This window comes from Lynx rufus, unplaced genomic scaffold, assembly GCF_022079265.1.
Source record: "Lynx rufus isolate CCGP_SWC_20201006 ecotype Redwood Valley unplaced genomic scaffold, mLynRuf1.p SCAF_1, whole genome shotgun sequence".
In the NCBI taxonomy this organism is placed as follows: domain Eukaryota; kingdom Metazoa; phylum Chordata; class Mammalia; order Carnivora; family Felidae; genus Lynx; species Lynx rufus.
The window spans coordinates 89,455,391-89,468,929 of NW_025814823.1; positions in this window are offsets into that span (position 1 = coordinate 89,455,391).

The window sequence follows — 13,539 nt, forward strand, 5'->3', positions numbered from 1 at the left end:
TTTAGTGGTCACAAACTCCTTTAGTTTTTATTTGTCTGGGAAAATTTTTATCTTCCCTTCTATTTTGAAATACAGCCTTTCTGGGTAAAGAATTCTTTGCTGCATATTTTTCTGCAGAAGGGGATACCTCCCCTCCATGCCTATGCAGCCTGTTTTCTCTCTCCCGGTTTACAATCACCCACCTGTGGTCTCTCAAGTTGTGCCATTTTCTTCCTGGTAGATTTAATCTCTTTTCCTCCAAGAGTCTTGGGGTTCAAAGTCCTTTGCCTTCAGCACTTCTTTGTTTGAGAGACATGGGAAGTATGGATCCTTCTACTTCTCTGCCATGTTGGCCCCTCTTCCGCATATTTTTCCAGTTCAGCACATTGAATATATCCTGCCACTCCATTCTTGCCTGCTAAGTTTCTGTGGATAGGTCTGCTGCAAACCTGATATGCCTTCCCTTGTAGGTTAAGGACTTTTGTTGCCTTGCTGGTTTCATGATCCTTTTCTTTGCATGAGTATTTTGTGAATTTGACTATGATATGCCTTGTTAATGGTCTTTTTTTTTTTTTTAATCTAATGGGAGTTATCTGGTCTTCCTTGATTTTGATGTCTGTGTGTTCCCCAGGTAAGGAAAGTTTTCCACTATGATTCGCTCACATAAATCTTCTACCCCTTTTTCTCTCTCTTCATCTTCTGGGATCCCTATGATTCAGATGTTATTCCTTTTTAATAAGTCACTGAGTCTCTAATTCTTAAATTGTGCTCTTTTGCCTTAGTCTCCCTCTTTTTTTTTTTTTTTCTGCTTCATTGTTCTCCATAAGTTTGTCTTCTATATCGGTGATTTGCTGTTCTGCTTCATCCATCCTTGCTGCCATGGCATCTTTTCAAGCATGCAGCTCAGTTATAGCATTTTTTAATTTTATCCTGACTGGATTTTACTTCTTTTATTTCCACAGAAAGGGATTCTGATCTGTTTTCAACCCCAGCTAGTATTCTTATTATCACGATTCTGAATTCTGGTTCAGACATCTTGCTTGTATCTGTGTTGATTAAGTCCCTGGCTGTCATTTTTTCCTATTCTTTCTTTTGAGGTGAATTCTTTCATTTTGCCCTTTTGAAGGAAGAAAAATAATTAATAAAATAAAAAATTTAAAAATGTAATTAAAATATTAAAAACAATACAAAAAAATCAAATAAAAGATGTTACCTCCTAGGTGTGTTTTGTTCTGGTTGTTGAAAGAAGCTTGATAGAATAGAGAAAAAAAGGGAAGGAAAAGAAAAGGAAAAAAGAAAAAAAAAGAAAGGAAAATGTTTGAAAATTTAAAAAAAAGAATACAATAAATAGAATAAAATGAAATGATGAAAGTAAAATAGGGGTACCTGGATGGCTCAGTCAGGTAAGCTCCTGACTTCAGCTCAAGTTGTGATCTTATAGTTCGTGGGTTTGAGCCCTGCATCTAGCTCTGTGCTGCCAGTGCAGACCCTGGAGTCTGCTTCAGATTCTGTGTCTCTTACCCCTGCTCATGCTCTGTCAAAAATGAGATAGGCCTGGATTGCAATGTATTTTCCTCTCAGGACTGCCTTCGCTGCGTCCCAAAGCGTTTGGATTGTTGTATTTTCATTTTCGTTTGTTTCCATATATTTTTTGATTTCTTCTCTAATTGCCTGGTTGACCCACTCATTCGTTAGTAGGGTGTTCTTTAACCTCCATGCTTTTGGAGGTTTTCCAGACTTTTTCCTGTGGTTGATTTCAAGCTTCATAGCATTGTGGTCTGAAAGTATGCATGGTATAATTTCAATTCTTGTAAACTTATGAAGGGCTGTTTTGTGACCCAGTATATGATCTATCTTGGAGAATGTTCCATGTGCACTCGAGAAGAAAGTATATTCTGTTGCTTTGGGATGCAGAGTTCTAAATATATCTGTCAAGTCCATCTGATCCAGTGTCTCATTCAGGGCCCTTGTTTCTTTATTGACCGTGTGTCTAGATGATCTATCCATTTCTGTAAGTGGGGTGTTAAAGTCCCCAGCAATTACCACATTCTTATCAATAAGGTTGCTTCTGTTTATGAGTAATTGTTTTATATATTTGGGGGCTCCGGTATTCGGCGCATAGACATTTATAATTGTTAGCTCTTCCTGATGGATAGACCCTGTAACTATTATATAATGTCCTTCTTCATCTCTTGTTACAGCCTTTAATTGAAAGTCTAGTTTGTCTGATATAAGTATGGCTACTCCAGCTTTCTTCTGGCTTCCAGTAGCATGATAAATAGTTCTCCATCCCCTCACTCTGAATCTAAAGGTGTCCTCAGGTCTAAAATGAGTCTCTTGTAGACAGCAAATAGATGGGTCTTGTTTTTTTATCCATTCTGATACCCTATGTCTTTTGGTTGGCGCATTTAATCCATTTACATTCAGTGTTATTATAGAAAGATACGGGTTTAGAGTCATTGTGATGTCTGTATGTTTTATGCTTGTAGTGATGTCTCTGGTACTTTGTCTCACAGGGTCCCCCTTAGGATCTCTTGTAGGGCTGGTTTAGTGGTGACAAATTCCTTCAGTTTTTGTTTGTTTGGGAAGATCTTTATCTCTCCTTCTATTCTAAATGACAGACTTGCTGGATAAAGGATTCTCGGCTGCATATTTTTTCTGTCTAGCACGCTGAAAATCTCGTGCCATGTCTTTCTGGCCTGCCAAGTTTCAAAAGAGAGATCAGTCACGAGTCTTATAGGTCTCCCTTTATATGTGAGGGCACGTTTACCCCTTGCTGCTTTCAGAATTTTCTCTTTATCCTTGTATTTTGCCAGTTTCACTATGATATGTCGTGCAGAAGATCGATTCAAGTTACGTCTGAAGGGAGTTCTCTGTGCCTCTTGGATTTCAATGCCTTTTTCCTTCCCCAGTTCAGGGAAGTTCTCAGCTATTATTTCTTCAAGTACCCCTTCAGCACCTTTCCCTCTCTCTTCCTCCTCTGGGATACCAATTATGCGTATATTATTTCTTTTTAGTGTATCACTTAGTTCTCTAATTTTCCCCTCATACTCCTGGATTTTTTTATCTCTCTTTTTCTCAGCTTCCTCTTTTTCCATAACTTTATCTTCTAGTTCACCTATTCTCTCCTCTGCCTCTTCCATCCGAGCCGTGGTGGTTTGCATTTTGTTTTGCATTTCCTTTAAAGCGTTTTTCAGCTCCTCGTGACTGTTCCTTAGTCCCCTGATGTCTGTAGCAAGAGATTCTCTGCTGTCCTGTATGCTGTTTTCCAGCCCAGCGATTAATTTTATGACTATTATTCTAAATTCACTTTCTGTTATATTATTTAAATCCTTTTTGATCAGCTCATTAGCTGTTGTTATTTCCTGGAGATTCTTCTGAGGGGAATTCTTCCGCTTGGTCATTTTGGATAGTCCCTGGTGTGGTGAGGGCCTGCAGGGCACTTCCCCTGTGCTGTGGTGTATAACTGGAGTTGGTGGGCGGGGCCGCAGTCCGACCTGATGTCTGCCCCCAGCCCACCGCTGGGGCCACAGTCAGACTGGTGTGTGCCTTCTCTTCCCCTCTCCTAGGGGCGGGATTCACTGTGGAGTGGCGTGGCCCGTCTGGGCTACTTGCACACTGCCAGGCTTGTGATGCTGGGGATCTGGCGTATTAGCTGGGGTGGGAAGGCAAGGTGCACGGCGGCAGGGGGGGCAGGCTTAGCTCGCTTCTCCTTAGGTGATCCACTTCAGGAGGGGCCCTGTGGCAGCTGGAGGGAGTCAGATCGCTGCCGGAGGTTTGGCTCCGCAGAAGCACAGAGTTGGGTGTTCGCGCGGAGCGAGCAAGTTCCCTGGCAGGAACCGGTTCCCTTTGGGATTTTGGCTGGGGGATGGGCGGGGGAGATGGCGCTGGCGAGCGCCTTTGTTCCCCGCCAAACTGAGCTCTGTCGTCCGGGGGCTCCGCAGCTCACCCTCCCTTTGTCCTCCAGCCTTCCCGCTTTCCGAGCAGAGCTGTTAACTTATGACCTCCCAGACGCTAAGTCGCGCTTGCTGTCGGAACACAGTCCGTCAGGCCCCTCCGCTTTTGCAAGCCGGACTCGGGGGCTCTGCTTGGCTGGCGAGCCGCCCCTCCGCCCCGGCTCCCTCCCGCCAGTCCATGGAGCGCGCACCGCCTCGCCACCCTTCCTACCCTCTTCCGTGGGCCTCTCGTCTGCACTTGGGTCCGGTGACTCTGTTCTGCTAATCCTCTGGCGGTTTTCTGGGTTATTTAGGCAGGTGTAGGTGGAATCTAAGTGATCAGCAGGACGCGCGGTGAGCCCAGCGTCCTCCTACGTCGCCATCTTCCTCTACCAAACTCGCTCTGTCAAAAATGAATAAACATTAAAAAATTTTAAAAAAAGAAAGTGAAATAGAATTAAAAAAAACAAAAAAGTAAAAAAATATAGTAGAAATAAATTAAGGAAAAGTCTATTTTATAAAAACAGAAAATAGGGAGATAGGGAGAAGATGGCGGCATAGAAGGACGCTGGGCTCACCTTGTCCTGCTGATCACTTAGATTCCATCCACACCTGCCTAAATAACCCAGAAAACCGCCATAAGACTAGGAGAATGGACTGTCCGGAGCCAAGCATAGACAAGAGGCCCACGGAAGAGGTTAGGAAGGGCAGAGAGGCAGTGAATGCTACACAGACTGGCGGGAGGGAGCTGGGGCGGTGGAGGGGCAGCTCCCCGGCAAGACAGAATCCCTGAGCCTGGCTTGCAAAACCGGAGGGGCAAGACTGCATGAGTTCTGACAGCCAGCTAAGTTAACATCTGGAATGTTATACGTCAACAGCTCTGCTCGGAGAGCAGGAGGGCTAGAGGACACTGGGAAGGAGAGTTGTTGAGCCTTGGAGGACAGAGATCAGCCTGGCGGGGAACAAAGGCACTGGGAAGGGCCATCTCCCTCTCCCATCCCCCAGCCAAAACCTCAAAGGGAACCAGTTCACCGAACTTGCTTGCACTGCGCAAACACCCAATGCTGTGCTTCTGCAGATCCATCCCTCCAAAGGGTCTGCCTCCCTCCCAGTGCCTCAGGGCCCCTCCCGAAGCGGATCTCCAAAGTCAAAGCGAGCTGAGCCTGCCCCTCCCTCCCGTGTGCACCTTGCAGATCCACCCTAGCTAATAGGCCAGATCCCATCAAAGCAGCACCACAAGTCTGGCAGTGTGCAAGTAGCCCAGACAGGGGTCACACCACTCCACGGTGAGTCCTGCCCCTGGGAGAGGGGAAGATAAGGTACACACCAGTCTGTGGCCCCAGCAGTGGGCTGGGGACAGATATCAGGTCTGACTGTGGCCCTGCCCACCAACACAAGTTACCCAAGACAGCATAGGGGAAGTGCCCTGCAGTTCGGCACCACCCTAGGGACTTTCCAAAATGAAAAAACAGAAGAATTCTCCTCAAAAGAAACTCCAGGAAGTAGTGACAGCTAACGAATTGATCAAAAATAATTTAAGCAATATAATGGAACAAGAATTTAGAATACTAGTTATAAAATTAATTGCTGGGCTTGAAAAAAGTGTAGAAGACAGCAGAGAATCTATTGCTGCAGAGATCAACAGACTAAGAAATAGTCATGAGGAGCTAAACAATGCTATAAATGAGGTGCAAAATAAAATGGAGGCGACCACAGCTCGGATTGAATAGGGAGAGGAGAGAATAGGTGAATTAGAAGATAAAATTATGGAAAAAGAGGAAGCTGAGAAAAAAAGAGATAAAAAAGTCCAGACTACAAGGGGAGACTTAGAGAACTCAGTGACTCAAACAAATGGAACAATATCCATATCATAGGAATTCCAGAAGGAGAAGAGAGAGATAAAAGGGCTTAAGGTGTACTTGAGCAAATCATAGCTGAGAACTTCCCCTATCTGGGGACAGAAACAGGCAATGAAATCCAAGGGGCACAGAGAACTCCCTTCAGAAGTAACTGGAATCGATCTTCTGCATGACATAACATAGTACAACTGGCAAAATACAAGGATAAAGAGAAAGTTCTGAAAGCAGCTAGAGATAAACACGCTCTAACATATAAAGAGAGACTGATAAGACTAGTGACAGACCTATCTACTGAAACTTGGCAGGCCAGAAAGAAATGGCAGGAAATCTTCAATGTGATGAACAGAAAAATATGCAGCCAACAATCCTTTATCCAGCAAGCCTGTCATTCAGAATAGAAGGAGAGATAAAGGTCTTCCCAAACAAAAAGTGAAGGAATTCATCACCACTAAACTAGCCCTATAAGAGACCCTAAGGGGGACTCTGTGAGTGAAATGTTCCAAAGACCACAAAGGACCAGAGATGTCACTACAAGCATGAAACATACAGATAACACAATGACTCTAAACCCATATCTTTCAATACTAACAATGAATGTAAATGGACTAAATGCTCCAATCAAAAGACATAGGGTATCATAATGGATTAAAAAACAAGACCCATCTATTTTCTGTCTACCAGAGACTCACTTTAGACCTGAGGATACCTTCATATTGAAAGTGAGGGGATGGAGAACTATCTATCATGCTATTGGAAGTCAAAAGAAAGCTGGAGTAGCCATACTTATATCAGACAAACCAGACTTGAAATTAAAGGTCGTAACAAGAGATGAAGAAGGCCATTATACAATAATTACAGGGCCTATCCAACAGGAAGAGCTAACAATTATAAATGTCTATGCACCAAATTCGGAAGCACCCAAATATATAAAACAATTAATCACAAACATAAGCAACCTTATTGATAAGAATGTGTTAATTGCAAGGGACTTTAATACTCCACTCACAGCAATAGACAGATTATCCAGACAGAGAATCAATAAAAAAACAAGGCCCCTGAATGATACATTGGACAAGATGGACTTGAGAGGTATATTTAGAACTCTGCATCCCAAAGCAACAGAATATACTTTCTTCTCGAATGCACATGGAACATTCTCCAAGATAGATCACATACTGGGTCACAAAACAGCCCTTCATAAGTACAAAAGAGTTGAGATCACACCATGTACACTTTCAGATCAAAATGCTATGAAACTTGAATCAACCACAGGAAAAAGTCTGGAAAACCTCCAACAACATGAAGGTTAAAGAACATCCTACTAAAGAATGAATGGGTCAACTATGCAATTAGAGAACAAATAAAAAAAAATATGGAAACAAATGAAAATGAAAATACAATAATCCAAATGCTTTTGGATGCAGTGAAGGCAGTCCTGAGAGGAAAATACATTGCAATCCAGGCCTATCTCAAGAAACAAGAAAATTCCCAAATACAAAATTTAATATCACGCCTAAAGGAACTAAAAGCAGAACAGCAAAGACACACCAAACGCAGAGAAATAATAAAGATCAGAGCAGAATAAACAGTATAGAATGCAAAAAAAAAAAAAAAAGTAAAGCAGATCAATAAAACCAAGAGTTTTTTTTTTTTCAACGTTTATTTATTTTTGGGACAGAGAGAGACAGAGCATGAACGGGGGGGGGGGGCAGAGAGAGAGGGAGACACAGAATCGGAAACAGGCTCCAGGCTCTGAGCCATCAGCCCAGAGCCTGACGCGGGGCTCGAACTTACGGACCGCGAGATCGTGACCTGGCTGAAGTCGGACGCTTAACCGACTGCGCCACCCAGGCGCCCCAAGAATTTTTTTTTTTTGAAAAATAAACAAAATTGATAAATCTCTAGCCAGGCTTCTCAAAAAGAAAAGGAGATGACCCAATTAGATAAAATCATGAATTAAAATGGAATTATTACAACCAATCCCTCAGAGATACAAACAATTATCAGGGAATACTATGAAAAATTATATGCCAACAAATTGGACAACCTGGAAGAAATGGACAATTTCCTAAGCACTCACATTCTTCCAAAACTCAAACAGGAAGAAATAGAAAGCTTGAACAACCCATAATCAGCGAAGACATTGAATCAGTTATCAAAAATCTCCCAACAAATAAGAGTCCAGGACAGATGGCTTCCCAGGGGAGTTCTACCAGACATTTAAAGCAGAAATAATACCTATCCTTCTCAAGCTGTTCCAAAAAATAGAAAGGGAAGAACAACTTCCAGACTCATTCTATGAAGGCAGTATTACTAAACCAGACAGAGGCCAATAAAAAAAAGAGAACTACAGGCCAATATCCCTGATGAATATAGATGTAAAAATTCTCAATAAGATACTAGCAAATCGAATTCAATAGCTTATAAAACTAATTATTCCCCATGATCAAGTGGGATTCATTCCTGGGATGCAGGGCTGGTTCAACATTCGCAAATCAATCAACGTGATACATCACATTAATAAAAGAAAAGAAAAGAGCCATATGATCCTGTGAATCACTGCAGAAAATGTATTTGACAAAATTCAGCATCCTTTCTTAATAAAACGCCTCAAGAAAGTCAGGATAGAAGGAACATACTTAAACATCATGAAATATATTTATGAAAAACCCACAGCTAATATCATCCTCCATGGGGAAAAACTGAGAGCTTTCCCCATGAGATCAGGAACACGACAGTGATGTCCACTCTCACCGTTGTTGTTTAACATAGTGTTGGAAGTCCTAGCATCAGCAGACAACAAAAGGAAATCAAAGGCATCAAAGCTGGCAATGATGAAGTCAAGATTTCACTTTTTGCAGACGACATGATATTATACATGGAAAACCCGATAGACTCCCCCAAAAGTCAATGGACATTTCAGTTCTTTCCATAATTTGACTATTGTTGATAATGCTGCTATACACATTGGGGTGCATGTACACCTTTGAATCTGTATTCTTGTATCCTTTGTATAAATACCTAATAGTGAAATTGCTTGACCATAGGGTAGTTCTATTTTTAGTTTTTGAGGAACCTCCATACTGTGTCCAGAATGGCTGCACCAGTTTGCATTCCCAACAGTGTAAGAAGGTTCTTTTTCTCCACATTCTCTGTGAGGTTATATCTCATTGCAGTTTTGATTTATACTTCCCTGATTATGAGTTTTGTTAAGCCTCTTTTCATGTGTATGTTGACCATCTGGATGTTTTCTTAGAAGAAATGTTTGTTTCTATCTTCTCCCCATGTTGTAATTGGATTGTTTCTTTTTGGGTGTTGAATCATATCTGTTCTTTATGTATTTTGGATACTAATCCTTTACTGGATATCTCATTTGCAAATACTTCTCCCATTCAGTATGCTGCCTTTAGTTTTGCAGATTGTTTCCTTTGTTGGTAGAAGTTTTTATTTTGATGTAGTTCCAATAGTTTATTTTTGCTTTAGTTTCCCTTGCCTCAGGACACCTAACTAAAATAATTTTGCTATGACATAAGTCAGAGATATTACTTCCTATGCTGTCTTATAGGTATTGAAGTAATTGCAGATACTGACCCAGTTGTAGATGATAAGTTCATGTGAGAATTAAGAAGAAACTGCCTCCCAGTCTAGAATTGGGAAGGTCTTCTTGACTTCAAGGTTTGCCTCCCCCTGGTCTGGGTGAAGGAGAAAGAAGAGAGATATTAAGTCTCATGAACTCAAGGCCTTTGATTCAAAGATTCTCCCAATAAAGATTGAGAACCAATGGCTGTTGCCCTTTAAACATCTTCCGTGGAAGGAGGAAAGAGTGGGTGAGCACTGAGAAAAGCATATGAAAACCCACTTCGTGCCTTCTGAGGAGTGGGCAGAAGTCGTTCCATTGCTGTGACCTAATTAAAAGTCATGGGATAGTTTTGTTTTTCACTTGTCATTGAATTATAGTTGACACACAATGTTACATTAGTTTCAGGTGTACCATATAAAGAGCCAGCCACTCTATACATTATGCTGTGCTCACCACAACTGTAGCTACTTTCTTTCACCATACACCACCACTACAATCTCATTTACCATATTCCCTACATTGCACCTTCAATTTGTCCTGGGACCATCTTTACCCAAGAGACCTGTTCCTCCCCTGCACGGCACAATTTTTTTGGGGTAATCTCATTCTAAATATTTGGCCTATGTTTCTATTGTTTGCGTCTTCCTACTGGCTTTTGAAAATACTGAAGGCAGGAAATATTTCCATTGCCCCTAAAATGGAGGTGCTAAAGATAACAGTCAGATGCTGGGATATGAAATGAAGGCAAATGTGGTGGTCTTATAAGAAGTTCCACCCAAATCTTGGTGAGAATAGGAAACATTTCTACTCCACAAGCCAGGACACTCATCTTGCAGCCTGAATTTCTTAGTCTTCAATTGATGATAATACAAACACAGTGCCAACATTTGCTTTTATCGTTTTTTTTTTTGAGACATTTAAATTCCTTCTCAGGTAGCACACTCATTTTCCTATTATTGACTGTTTAATGTGTGTTTAAATTTGAAAATGGCGTTCAGTATGATGTGATGTTATGTCTTTTAAGTAGTCAAATTTTTGATGCATTCAAGTTGGCAGAAATCAAAAGGCAGAAATTGTCTTTTAAGATGCATGAATCACAAAATGTCTCTCTGGTCAAATCCAGTGAAAAGACCCATTGTCAGGGAAGTCTTCATTCACCATGTTCCCATGCATTCACATGAACCCAGCCCTATGGCCTCAGTACTCATAGCACACGCAGGGTATCAGTGGACCACTCTGGCTCTGTTACACACTGGAGCCCAATCTGTGTTGTGATGGTGCAGGAATGATGGTAGACCCTCTGTGGGAGGGCGGGTGAAGGCCAGGCAGGTGCCTCTTGGCCAATGCACCCAGTGAGCTCCCCAGGGCTGGCCATGGTGCTAGAAGTAAGAGAAGGTGAATTTTCAAGACTTCAGTGACAAAGGAATAGGGAGTTAGTCCTTTCGAGCCCTTTTCAAATTTGACTAAAAGCACATTTCCACTGAAATTGAGAGAAGCTGAAGCACTGAATTAGAATAAAAGCCTATTGGGAATCAGGATGTATTCTGGAAAATGTTCCTTCCTAAGTTTCAGGAGGTTGGTTTGCTAAGGTTGCCATAACAAAATACCATGGTCGGTGGGGGGTGGGGGGGTGGGCAGGGCTTAAACAACAGAAATTTATTTTCTCACTCTTCTGGAGGCTGGAGGTCAAAGATCAAGGTTCCAGGAGGGTTTGCTTCCCTTGAATCCTCTCTCCTTGGCTTGCAGATGGTCACCTTCCTCACATGGCCTTTTTCTGAGTGTGTGCATACCTTGTGTCTCTTCCCCTTCTTCTAAGGACACCAGTCCTATTGAATCAGGGCCCCACCCATTTGGCCTCAGGTAACCTTCATTACTTAAAGAACCTCCTACAAATACAGTCACAATGGGGGTTAGGACTTCAACATAGGAACTTGGGGGTATATACTTCAGTCAGAACAAGCCCTAAGTGTAAAACAGTTTTTAGTGGCAGTACTACTAATGCAGTGTTAGAGTTGGACTAGAGAATGGTATGGGTGTGTCTGAGAATCCCCACACCCTTGCTAAAATCCATTCAGACAGACCCTGGAGGATGAGGTAGCAGACCCTGCAGAGCTTAAAGGGCATGATACAGGAAGGTGCTTCAGATGCAAATGTGTTCTCACACCATGTAACCTCCTCAAGACAGAAATGGGTGGTCACAGGCACCAAGTTACAAGTGTATTCTACATTTGAAGTATAAGGGTAGGCAGATCTTTCTCAAGTGTCCAACAGTAATAGAAATACAGAAAATATATGAATGATGGAAGATTTGAGGCTGTTTGGTAAGCAATGCATTCTCTTCCTTTCGTGCAATGTGTAAAAATCCATATGTTATGACCCAAGATTCCACACCTATTTCCAGAGAAGGTTGTACACAGGTGTATCAGAAGCATGTGCAAGATGTTTATAGAAGAGCTGTTTTGAAGAGAGAGAGACAGAATGTTTTAAAGAACCCCAGTCCCCAAATTCCATTTACACGAAATAGGTATATGATATGTGATATCTTCACAATGTGGAAAACACATGTGATAGAAACAATTGTAAATGTTATTGCTGGGTCATAGGGTAGGTCTATTTTTAATTTTTTTAGGAACCTCCACACTGTTTTCCAGAGTGGCTGCACTAATTTGCATTCCCACCAACAGTGCAAGAGGGTTACCCAAGGGATACAGGAATACTGATACACAGGGGCACTTGTACCCCAATGTTTATAGCAACACTCTCAACAATAGCCAAATTATGGAAAGAGCCTAAATGTCCATCAACTGATGAATGGATAAAGAAATTGTGGTTTATATACACAAGGGAGTACTACATGGCAATGAGAAAGAATGAAATATGGCCCTTTGTAGCAACATGGATGGAACTGGAGAGTGTGATGCTAAGTGAAATAAACCATACAGAGAAAGACAGATACCATATGATTTCACTCTTATGTGGATCCTGAGAAACTTAACAGAAACCCATGGGGGAGGGGAAGAAAAAAAAAAAAGAGGTTAGAGTGGAAGAGAGCCAAAGCATAAGAGACTCAAAAACTGAGAACAAACTGAGGGTTGATGGGGGGTGGGAGGGAGGGGAGGGTGGGTGATGAGTATTGAGGAGGGCACCTTTTGGGATGAGCACTGGGTGTTGTATGGAAACCAATTTGACAATAAACTTCATATATTGAAAAAAAATTAAAAAAAGAAACAATTGTAAATGAAAAACAACTTACTGAAGATGGCATACAAAGCAATTCTATTTTTCTAAAGCATCCAAACAAGCAAAAGTAAATAATATATTGTCTGAGGAAACACATATTTGTGGCAAATACCAAAGAAAGAAAAAAAATGTTAAACAAAAAATTCGAAGGAGCTGTACTTCTGAGAAGAGATGTGGAGAGAGACAGGTTACAGGGTAAAGCATGTGGGAATATTTAATGATATAAGAAACATTCTAGTTCTTAATTTGGGAGTTGAATTCCCAGGTATTTATTTCTATATCTTTGTTTATACTGTGTATATATATGCATGTAATATCACATATATACTATTTTAGCTAGCTGCTGAACACATATTACACTTAGAAAAAATAGAAAAGGAAAATGCCAAAGCCGATGAACATTGTTAGCATCCATTTTCTTTTTCAATATACTATATTTTAGAGCAGTTTTAAGTTCACAGCAAAATTGAACACAGGTACAGAGGTTTCCCATGTACCTCCTGTGCTCATACAAATACAGTCTCCCCACTATCCACAATTCACACCATCATACAATTAATGAACTCAGACTTGCCCATCTTTATCCCTCCAAATCCATACTTGGGGTTCACTCTTGGTGTTGTATAGTTTATGGGTTTTTAATGCATAATTTATCCTTTACTTATCCACCATTATAGTATCACAGAGTAGTTTCACTGCTCTCAAAGGCCTCTCTGCTACACTTATTCATCCGCCCCTCCCCCCAAACTTTGAGAACTACTGATATTTTTCTTGTCTCTATAGTTTTGCCTTTTTTTTTAGAATGTTGCACAGTTGGAATCGTGCAGTATATAGTCTTTCCTGATTGGTTTCCTTCACTTAGTAATATGTATTTCAATTTCCTCCATGTATTTTCATATCAGCTGTCATATAAGGAGCCTTCTGAAAGCTGAGTCGTGCTGCAGGT